This window comes from Malania oleifera, chromosome 3, assembly GCF_029873635.1.
Source record: "Malania oleifera isolate guangnan ecotype guangnan chromosome 3, ASM2987363v1, whole genome shotgun sequence".
Taxonomy (NCBI): Eukaryota; Viridiplantae; Streptophyta; class Magnoliopsida; order Santalales; family Ximeniaceae; genus Malania; species Malania oleifera.
This window is the reverse complement of record NC_080419.1, coordinates 61245099-61257355: the sequence shown is the minus strand read 5'-3', so window position 1 is coordinate 61257355 and position 12257 is coordinate 61245099.

Sequence of the window (12257 nt, the reverse complement as noted above, 5' to 3'; positions counted from 1 at the left end):
AGGGATGACCTTAGGAACCCTAATATTTTGAAGTTTTAAAAGACAAGGTAAAAATATACTATTTGATTAAAAAGAGTGAATCTAAAGAGGATTGGGCGTGCATACCAATTTGAATGAGAACATTTTGGGGGAAAAAAAAAAGGATTTTCGAATGAAAACTTTTAAAAGTGGATTTTCAAATGAAAAATTAGGTATCATCATCGATTATTTAGAGGAAAGCTTAAAGAGCACTTATTTAGAAACAAATTTAATTGATAATTGGTTTAAGAAAGCAAAAGGAACTTTCATATTGTCCTCTATTAATCTAATCACATTAATTAGAGAATCTCCTTCTATCGAACATTTGTTTTTAAGGAAGTGATGCTCCCATTGTGCCTAGGGAAGGGTGAAAGAAAGCACCATTTGATAGGATTCTTCCAACTACCCTAAACACACACAAACTAAAGGGCTTTTACCCAAAATGACACTTATAGCTTGTTCCTTTGGAAGGAATTGATACGTTAACACAGTTGTAATTCTTATTTCAATTCCATTCCTTTATTTGGTTATATAAAATGACATCGAAATGGGAATTCCTTAGGAATATGCAATATTCCTTTTATGGAAGGAATATACATTCTACTAGATTTCCATTGAAATCAATATTCCATTCCTTACTCCTTTTTTTTTTAAAGATAAAAATGTCCCTACACAAAATACTTAATCCACAACAATATCCCCATGCCAGCTCAATAGATGACAAGATGAAATTTATGCATCCATCTATTCCTTTCTTCCTCTCTTTAGTTCTCCTCTCTTCTAAAACTTCATAGACCAAGCTCCTTGTTCTTTATTTTCGTAGATTCTTCTTGTCGCGACATCCCGAGAGTGAGGTGCCTTGAGGAGGCGAGGGGAATAAAAATAAGTGATTTTTGGAAATATTGGAGTTTGGAGTTGCCACTAACCTATTTTTTCTTGATACAGCTAGAACACTTGATTACTATTTAATTAAAAATAGTATCAATTTACGTATACTAGGATTGGGATCGGGATTTCTATTATGCTAGGGGAAGATATTCGCACCCCCTACGCACCCAGTCTACAAACGGTACCTAATTAACTAAGAACTATTCCCAAATTGAATTTTAATAAAATTTTAATTTACTAATTTTTAAATAAACAAATAAATTAACAAATATACACAATTTATAGAATATAATCAAAACATGATGAGATTTAGGAATGTTTAACAACACACCCAAAAGAGGGGATCTCATTAGAAAAATCCCCCTTAGAGTTAACACAGGTGAGGTTTGAAATATCCATTGGCATTTTTATAATTATAGGGACACGCCCATACAAAAATTAAGAAAATCATCAAAAAAAATTTTTTAAAAAACAATTTCGGATTTTTCAAAATCTTTATAGAATTTTTATGAATGTTTTTAAAACAAACAATGAATAGTACACAAAACTATGGCAAAGATAAAATACTACGTGAATCTAGCAAAATACAAAAAATTGAAACATAAAGATTATTTAAAAGCAATGACGAATGTATACATAAAATTAAAAACAACACAACAAAAACAATAAAATTTAATAAAAAAAATAGAAATATATATAAATTTAAGATACTAATAATTATAAAGACCAAAACATTCAATTCAAATAACAAAATAATTAACAACAAAGCCATATATGATCAATTAAAAAAAAAATTAAAATTTGACACAACTAAAACACACATAGAATAGAACTGAAACAAAATAAAATTAAATAAATAACAAAATAATATAACGGATTATACAATATACCCATAAATAAATAAAAACAAAACAATATCACGAGTTATAAACAAATATGAATCAAACAAATAAGCAAACAAATAAGAATCAAATGAAACACAAAATAATATAAGCAATATAAGAATCAAACCAATATAAACAAAAATTGAAAATACATAATAAAAAAACAATAAAATATATGAAAAGCCAGCCGCAGTTTAACAGCAGCAGCAGCAGCAGTAGCAGCCCCAAAAAAAAGTCACCAAACAGCTTCATCAGTTAAATTCGTATAGCAGCAATAGAAAATCTGCTTGTATTTTTTGTTAGTTAGTTAATTAGTTTTTCTTCCTTCACCAGATTCATACATGAATCTGTTAAGCTGAATGTGTATATGTATATATATATATATATATATATATATATATATATATAAATTTTGTATTGTTATTTTTTCAATGAAATCAGTTTCCTTTATCAAGATTGATTTCTTATATGGTATCAAAGCTTCTTGTTCTTCATTGTTATCTTCTTTGTGTTTTCTTTTCTTCAGTTATTGTATTCTACGAGCTTCTTCAATGGTGGAAACAGTAGCTAATACTTCCAACACAGAGGCTTCATCTTCTTTACAAGATTCATATAATCTTAGTGATCCTCTATTCTTGCATCCTGGTGAAAATCCAGGAGCAATTCTCACTTCTCAACCTTTGATTGGGGGAGAAAATTATCCTGCCTGGGCAAGATCGGTGAGGAAATCTCTAATTGCCAAAAACAAGTTAGGATTTATTGATGGATCTTTAACCATAGACAAATGCTATAAGCTGCATGGTTTTCCACCAGGTTTCAAGTTCAAGAATAATAAATATGCCACTGCTCATCAAGTTTCATCTAATATTGACCTCATTCAAAGGAATAATTCTACTGGATTTATTGATTCTGCTTCATCAAAGTCTTTTTCTCAAGCTCCAACTTTCACTCATGACCAATATCAACAACTTTTGACATTAGTTGGTTCTTGTTCTACTTCAAAATTGCCTAAAGATCAAGAACTCCATGCTACTAGTGCTATGACTTGTCCATCAAATGTTGTTACAGGTAATTACAAGCATTCTGTCTTTTCTGCTAAAGTTGTTAATAGAAAAGCATATGATCTTCATACATGGGTTATTGATACTGGTGCAAGTGATCATATAGTGTGTTCCATTTAGTTGTTAACTTTATATAGTGAGGTCTCACATACTACGGTGAAAATGCCTAATGGAGAAGCAACTATTGTTACACACATTGGCACCATTCAACTTTCTTCCCACATAATTCTTCACAATGCTCTTTGTGTACCTTCTTTTGATTTTAATCTTTAATCAGTTAGTGCAATAACCAAATCTCAACCTATATGTTTTGTTTTTCTGTCACAATTCTATTTTCTACAGGACCTTACATGTTGGAACACAATTGGAATGGGTAAAATGCATGATGGTTTGTACTTATTACAAGATTCGAGCCTTTCTCAAGCCACTACATTTTTTTTCTAAGCAAAATCTTAAGGCTTTCTCTGCTACTTGCTTTTCTTCTCTTTCTTCAAATGTATTTTCACTTTGGCATTCAAGTTCAAGACTTGGACATCCTTCTGATGTAAAAATTCATTCTTAAGGCAGTGTTTTACCTTTTCTTAAGAACTGTTGTAGTAAAATTTGTACTGTTTGTCCTTTAGCAAAATAGAAGAGAATTCTTTTTCCTTTCAATAACAATAAATGTACTTATCCTTTTGATCTTGTTCATATGGATGTTTGGGGTCCTTTTTCTATTTTAACCTCTAATGCTTATAAATATTTTCTCACTATTGTTGATGATGCTTTTAGAGCAACATGGGTTTTCTTACTCAAAAATAAATCTGAAGTCAGATCACTCATTGTATCTTTCTATAACATGATTCTCACTCAATTTGGTACCAAGATCAAATCCATTAGAATTGATAATGCCTTAGAATTTTGTGTTAATAATTTCTACAGCTCCAAAGGAATTATTCATCAATTGAGTTGTGCTTACACCCCACAACAAAATTCAGTCGTAGAAAGAAAGCATCAACACATACTTGCTACTACAAGAGCATTACAAATTCAGTCCAATGTTCCTCTCTCTTTTTGTGGTGATTGTGTCCTCACTGCAGTCTATTTAATAAATAGACTTCCATCCCCTTTTCTAAATCATAAAACACCTTTTGAACTTCTATTTCACAAACCTCCTTCTTATTCACATCTTAGGATTTTCGGTTGTTTGTGTTATGCTACCAATCTCAGTCCTCATGAACATAAATTCACCCCTAGAGCCAGAAAGTGTGTTTTTCTAGGATATCCCTTCAATGTCAAGGGTTATAAACTTTTTGATCTTGATTGTCATACATTTTTCTTTTTATCTAGGGATGTTGTGTTTCATGAGTCAAGTTTTCCTTTTGCTTCAAATAACTCTTTTAAATGTGACAATCTTATTCCTTTACCTATTTTTCCTTCCATTCCTTAATTTGAGTCCCCAACTGTCTCTTCTTCTCCTTTACCTCTTTCTAATGACACCATTGTTCACATTCATCAAGACTTTGATGACAATATTCATGATTTTCCTCATACACATGGTGTTTCTAATACATCTAACCAACCTATTATTTTTAGAAGGTCTACCAGGCATACTAAACCACCATCTTATCTTGAGGCTTATCACTATAATCAAGCAAAATCAGCTGCCATTCCAAAATCTTCCATACATGATTCAGGTACTTCTCATCCCATTCAATCTTATTTGTCTTACAAGAATCTATCTCCTTCATATAAATTTTTTTGTTGTGCCGTATCTTCCATTTTTGAACCCATTTTTTTATCATCAAGCTACTGGTAATCCCAAGCGGCAGGCTGCCATGGATGCTAAGATTTCAGCTTCGGAAGCTAATAATACTTGGACTATAACTTCCTTGCCACTTGGTAAGAAGCCCATTGGTTGTAAATGGGTATATAAAGTGAAATATAATTCATATGGGTCAGTTGAGAGGTATAAAGCCAGGCTGGTTGCCAAGGGTTTCACCCAAAAGGAGGGACTCAATTACATTGACACTTTTTCACCAGTTGCTAAGATGGTCTCTGTCAAAACTATACTTTCTGTGGCCATTGTGAAAGGCTGGTTTCTCAGCCAACTTGATGTCAATAATGCATTTCTTCATGGAGATTTGAATGAAGAAGTTTACATGTCTTTTCCACCAGATTTTCACAGCAAGGGGGAGCAATATCAGGTTGTTCATAGCCAGGGGGAGCATAATCACTTGGTTTGTAAGATTAATAAATCACTTTATGGGCTTAAATAGGCTTCTAGAATGTGGTTTTCTAAGTTCTCAAATGCCTAAATTGATCTTGGCTTTGTTCAATCCAAGGCTGATTACTCTTTATTCACTAGGCAACAAGGAGATTCATTTATTGTGTTGCTGGTGTATGTTGATGATGTTCTAATAGAAAGCAATGATAAGAAGGGAGTTGAAGATTTTAAAATATTATTAGATCAGAAGTTCAAGTTGAAAGATTTAGGGAGTTTGAGGTATTTTCTTGGTTTGGAGGTAGCAAGAACAACTAAGGGCATTTTCTTGTGTCAAAAGAAGTATGCTCTAGAAATTTTGGAAGAAGTTGGCTTACTACGATGCAAACCTACCAAAGTTCCTATGATCCTACTTTAAAACTTAGAAAACATGAAGGTGACGTGCTAAATTATCCAAGTCAATGCAGAAGATTGGTTGGCAAATTGTTATATTTAACTATTACTAGGCCTGACATTACATTTGTTGTTCACAAGCTCAGTCAGTTCATGGCACAACCTAGAAAGCCTCATTATGTAGCTGCTCTTAAGGTACTTCATTACATAAAAAATGAACCATGGAAAGGAGTATTTTTTTTTTTTTGAAAAATCAGAACTACATGTCAAAGGATTCAGTGATGTAGACTGGGCATCATGCTTAGACACAAGATGATATGTTACAAGATTTTGCATATTTCTTGGAGACTCATTGATCTCTTGGAAATCAAAGAAACAAGCTACTGTGTCAAGATCTTCAGCTGAGGCAGAGTATAGAGCTATGGCTATAGCAACTTGTGAAATTGTGTGGATTCTTTATTTGCTAAAGGACTTGCAGATTAGGCATGATAGAGAAGCAGTATTTTTTTGTGATAGTCAATCAGCCTTGCACATAGGATCCAATCTAGTTTTTCATGAAAGGACAAAACATATAGAGATTGATTGTCACATTGTAAGGGACAAGGTATTGGATAAAGTAATTAAACTGAATCATGTAAGAACTCATTGTCAATTAGCAAATTTATTAACCAAGGCATTGGGTTATAAAAAATTTTCAGAATTGTTATCCAAGATGGGATTGATTAATATTTGTTCCTCATCGGTCCATCTTGAAGGGGAGTATGAAAAGCCAGCCTCAGTTTAACAATAGTAGTAGCAACAAAAGTATAACTGGTGCAGTAGCAGCCTAACAGAAAAGTCACCAAACGGCTTCATCAGTTAAATTCATATATCAGCAACAGAAAATCTGCTTGTATTTTTTGTTAGTTAGTTAATTAGTTTTTCTTCCTTCACCAGATTCATACATGAATCTATTAAGCTGAATGTATATATATATACACACATTTTGTATTTTTATTTTTTCAATTAATGAAATCATTTTCCTTTATCAAGATTGATTTCTTATAAAATAATCAAAAGGCAAAAGAATCACACTGGCAACCATGAGAGGCTGTGAGTGAGAGTGGGCTAGGATGGTGGTCGTAGTTGCGCAAGAGGGAGAGGATGAGTGCAGTGTGGTGGTTCTGGGTAGTGTGGAGGGGCTGCTACTAGCTATGGTGGCGTGGAGACAATGTGTTGGAGAAAAAAAGGTGGTCATGGCTGGAATGAAAGGGGTGATGTAAGATGGCGGATATGAGGATGGTGGTGGTGCAATGCACAGGGAAAGAGAAGAAGAGGAACTGGAGGTGGTGGTGGTACTATGTGTGAGTGGTTTTGTGCACTGGAGATGGTTGCGGATGGTAGAGAGGGAGACATGCATAGGGTTGCCTTTTCTTGGGCACAACTGGGATGGTCGTGGCTAGGAAAGAGGGAGAGGTGGTGGCCATAGGTGCTGCTTGGTGAAGGTGGTAGCAGCTGTGAGTAATGGCGCGGGCTAGGGAGGTGCGTAAGGGGCTATATGGTGAAGGTGGTTGTGCTGCTGTGTGCGACAGGTGGAGGATGGTGGCCACGATTTGGTGTTACTATTTCTTTCTTTTTCTTTTTCTAGGTTTTCCTCCCTATGTAGTTGTGTTCCCTTTGCCTCTTTTCCTTTTCTATGCACAACAGCTTTATAGGTTGCTCTCCCCCCCCCCCCCCTTATTTTTCAACCCTAAAAGAACCCTAGCTGCATGCATGCCCTAGTTCAATTGCATGGCCCATACATGTATTCATTTTGGGCCTAACCCTTGCATTGTTCTTGGCTGAATTGCATTCTCCTTTTATTCCAATTGCATAACCCATGCAATTTTACTTATTGGTTGCCCAATTTTTTTTTCATCCAAAAATAAATATTTTGGGTAGGAAAAGAGAGGCCCAGTTGCAAAAAGGGCTGAACTTAATTCCTAAAAACAAAACATTTTGTGTGTGGTTACATTACAAAAAACAATATAACCTGGCTCAAAACTCTCAGCTATAGCTCCACCTATGAGTGTGTTACCCTATCGTGCATAGAGATTCCCTGCTATCCTCTATCCCTTCATAACCATCAATATGCCATCACACACCATCATCGTACCACCTTTAGACTTGTAACTATACCTGTTACAATCCAAAGCACCCAATGATACCACATTCTTTCATAGATCGAGTATATGCCTTACCCCACATAACATCCATACCACACCATCATGCATCTTGATCCTGATATCCCCCATTCCGATAACATTGCAGACAGCACCGTTTCCTATCAGAACGGAAGTAGGACTCACCAATTTGTGTGTGGTGAACCAGGCTTTGTTGGGCGTCATGTGAAAAGAACATCCCGAGTCTAAGATCCAAGAACCTCATGTAAAGACCAACCTATTTTAACGTAATTTTTTTAAAAAATAACATTTAATATAATAATCTCGATATCCTATTCATTGATAAAACATAATCAACTTGGACCCATGGGTTCCAAGGATATACCTGAAATACATCTTTGATACCTAAGTAGTGGAAAATGTAAAATCGTATACATATCAAATCATCCAACTAACACAATACCAGAGTTTTACTAAAACTTTTATATACATATACACATCCAAAAATGGCCAGAAAGTATCTTAGGCTCATAAACCCAACAATCCATCAGACCCTAGCATAATGACTTACCCTTCTGACAGGGTAGGACTATTGACCTCTAACGCTGGGGAACTCTACCCGCTTTTCTATATGGGGCTCCTGAAATGTTTATAAAGTTAGGGAGAGATATCTCTCACTAAGGAAATAAACTAATATCAGTGTATGGCAACATGAGTATTTTTTTTGTTATACATATAATAGTACATAAATCATATTTGGCAAAACTGTCTGTATCATATTTGGATAAAACATAATTTATCATAACATGGAATAACATACTGAGTTTCTATACATGAAATCATCATATATAATTGTACATGAAATAACACCCTGGATGGATAGCTAGTTGGTGTCATGTCTTACCCCCACATAACTAGGTTATGCGGCCCAAAGGCGAGACCTAGCAAAGGCTGGCCGACCACGCTAGATCAACATAAGTTTGTAAATACAATGGGTGTGCCCCTCCTGGTCTGGATTCCAGAGGGACGCCTGCACTATCATAAAACCACATCAACCGCTAATCTCCCATAGTCCCTTACGACATGTAGTAGCACTAACATATACATGATCGTGATCATATAGCTATGATACCGTGCTTTGTGAAAGCCTAAACCAAGCCATCCGGGTTCTGATAACATATAGTAAATCTTAAATAATGATACATAGATGATTCACAATAATATTTTTCAAAATAATATTTTCATGATTTTTTGCATACAATAATGTATAAACCATGACCTTTACACCGACATTTTGTATCTTATAAATCATGGCCCTTATGCCGGCGTAGTAAAACATGAAAACCATAGCCCTTACACTGACATAGCATATCATAAAAACCACGACCCTTATGCTAGCATATCATATAAAAACCACGGCCCTTATGCCGGCATATCATATCATGTAAAATCATGGCCCTTATGTTTGCACTTATTTCAACATACATAGTTTGAAATCTTTGTACTATTTCAATACCATATTTTAAACATAGTTTTCATATCGTTTTTAATATCTTCCTAAAAATAGTAATAACATGCTGATTCTGAAAACATAATATTCTGATATTACATAAAATCATATAATTTCATACTCATGTCACACAAAAGTGAATTTTGTTCTTATTCACAGAATCATTTTCCCTGCTGAACTGTACTAAAATCATTTTCCTATTAATAGCAGTATTTCCAAACTCAATTCTTTAATATACATAATTTCCTTGAAAATAAAAGTTGAATATTAATAAATAATTTCATGGAAATATTGACTTAGTTTATCCCCTTACTTGACTTATGGAAAAACCCACAAATTACTCCAAAATTACACCCGTGTGTTCCCTAGCTCAACACCCTAAAATTGCATTTCCCCCAACAAAACTTCAGTATAAACCCATCTAATACCTTTCCTTAACTAAGAAATTCCAAATACCTTAATAAACATTAAAATAATCAACTTACCCAAATTTTGGGATGGTGCCCAAGTTGGCCTAACCAATGAAACACTCTAGCAGATTTGTAGAGAATCTTCCTAGGAGTAAAGTAGCGACTTCGGATCATCGAACCAATGAAAGACGGAGCTAGAATCGAAGAGATAAGAAGAGCAAGTCTTAGGAGAGAGAGAGAGAGAGAGAGAGAGAGAGAGGTTTCTGTAAGTTTGTTGCACAAAAAAATGGGTTCTTGAGCCTATATAGAAAGGGCCTCGTTGACGAGTCACATTTCCTCATCAGCGAGTCCAAGCGGTAGTCTTGTCGATGAACACCTTCTTCTTGTCGATGAGTTTCAGGCTCTAAGAGAAGTTCTCTCGGTAACTTCTCATCGAGGAGGCACGAGTTCCCATTAATGAGCCAAAGAGCACTGCTCGTTGATGAGCACTACTTCACTCATTGACGAGACCTTGCTGGAACCCCTTTTGAAAAATATTTTTTTCTCCTTTATTTTATTATTTAATTACTATAATTCTTTGAGTCTCTACATTCTCCCCTCCTTGTAAAACTTTTGTCCTCAAAATTTACTATCTCTATTGATACCATCCTTTAAAAAAAAATGGGCTACTTATTTTATTACTTACCCTCACTTGTGGTGGAGGAATACCGTAGTTATATTCAGGGTCTTGGGAAATTACAATAAACATACTAAAATTCTCCTAAAACCAAAGTACTACCTTTTCTATAACTTACAATACTACGCATACATATCTCATCTTGCTTTTTATAAATTAAATCTTACTGCATTTACTTTACCCATATACCTAGTGTTGATCACCACTGAATAAGTGCGAGTATTTTTTTCATATTTGCTCCTCGAGCTCCCATAAGGCTTCCTCTACCACGTGATTTCTCCACAAAACTTTTACTAAAGGAATATTCTTATTGTGCAATTCATGTTCTTTCCTGTCTAGAATCTGTACTGGTACCTCCTCAAACGCCAAAGTATCCCTAAGCTCTATCGCACCATAACTGATCATATGGGAGGGCTCTGGGATGTATTTCCTCAACATGGAATACGCCGTGTATTTTGAACAAAATGGGTGGTAAGGCTAGTTTATAGGCAACTGACCCCACTCTCTCAAAGATCTCAAATAGGCCAATAAACCTAGGGCTAAGCTTACCTTTCCTCCCAAATATCATAACTCCCTTTAATGGTGTTATCTTTAGAAACACGTGATCTCCCATATCAAATTCCAGTTTCCTGTGGCAAGTATCAGTGTAACTCTTCTACCGGCACTGAGCTACACTGATACTGTCTCTTATGAGCCAAACTTTATCATATGCCTGCTGCACTAGTTCTGGCCCCACTACTCGCCTCTCACCTATATTATCTTAGAATAGAGAAGAACAAAACCTTCTAGCCTGATAACTGTTATTGTATGCAAACTCTACCAGCGGCATATGCTAGGTCTACCTACTCCAAAAATCCAACATGCATGCCCACAACATATCTTTTAATGTCTGAATCACCCTCTCAATCTGGCCGTCCATCTAAGGATGAAACGCTGTGCTGAAAGATAACTGAGACCCCAAAGCCTCTTGAAAGCTTTTCCAAAATTGTGACATAAAACGTGGGTCTCGGTATGATACTATAGAAACTGGCACACCATGTGATCGTACTATCTCCTAAATATCCAGTCTGTCCATGGAGTAGTTGACTTTAATAGGAATAAGTGAGTGGTCTTCGTCAATCTATCAATGACCACCCAAATAGCATTTTGACTATGCCGTGCTGGTGGTAAACCTATCACAAAGTCCATAGATACATGATCCCACTTCCATTCTGGGATGTAAAGCGGCTGCAACTGGCCTGCCGGCCTCTAGTGCTCAGCTTTTACTTACTGGCATGTCAGACACTACTGTACAAACTCGACAATTTTCCTCTTCATACCGCTCCATTAGTAAAACTCTCATAGATTCCTATACATTTTAATACTACCTGGATGAACCATGTACAAGGACCTGTGAGCTTCTTCTAAGATCATCCTCTTGGTCTCCATATTCGCAGTCACACACAACCTGGAATGGAACTTCAAGGCCCTGTCATTAGAAATACTGAATTCATCACCTTGTCCATCCTACACCTTAACTATTAGCTCTACTAATTATGCGTCATCTCTCTGAGCTGTCTTAATCCTTTCATATAAAGTAGGCTGCACTATGAGGTTGGCAATAAATGCCTGAGGATCACTCTCTACCAACTCTACATCGAGCTTCTCCATATCCATCTAAATCGGATGCTAAACCTCCATGGCTGCTAGTTCTGGTCCTACTAATTTCCTGCTCAGAGCATCAACTACCATATATGCTTTCCCTAGGTGGCAACTAATAGTGTAGTCATAATCTTTAATAAGTTCCAACCACCTTCTCTGCCTCTTGTTTAGCTCCTTTTGAGTGAAAAAGTACTTCAAACTTTTTTGATCGAAGAATATCTCATATCTCTCACCGTACAAGTAATGCCTCCAAATCTTTAACGCGTGTACCACTGCAACCAATTCCATATCATGGGTAGGATAATTATTTTCATACTCTTTCAACTATCAGGAGACATAAGCTACAACCCTACCATGCTGCATTAATACACAATCGAGCCCTTTCAAAGACGCATCACTGTAAATGACATAACCATCACACTCAAAACGGAA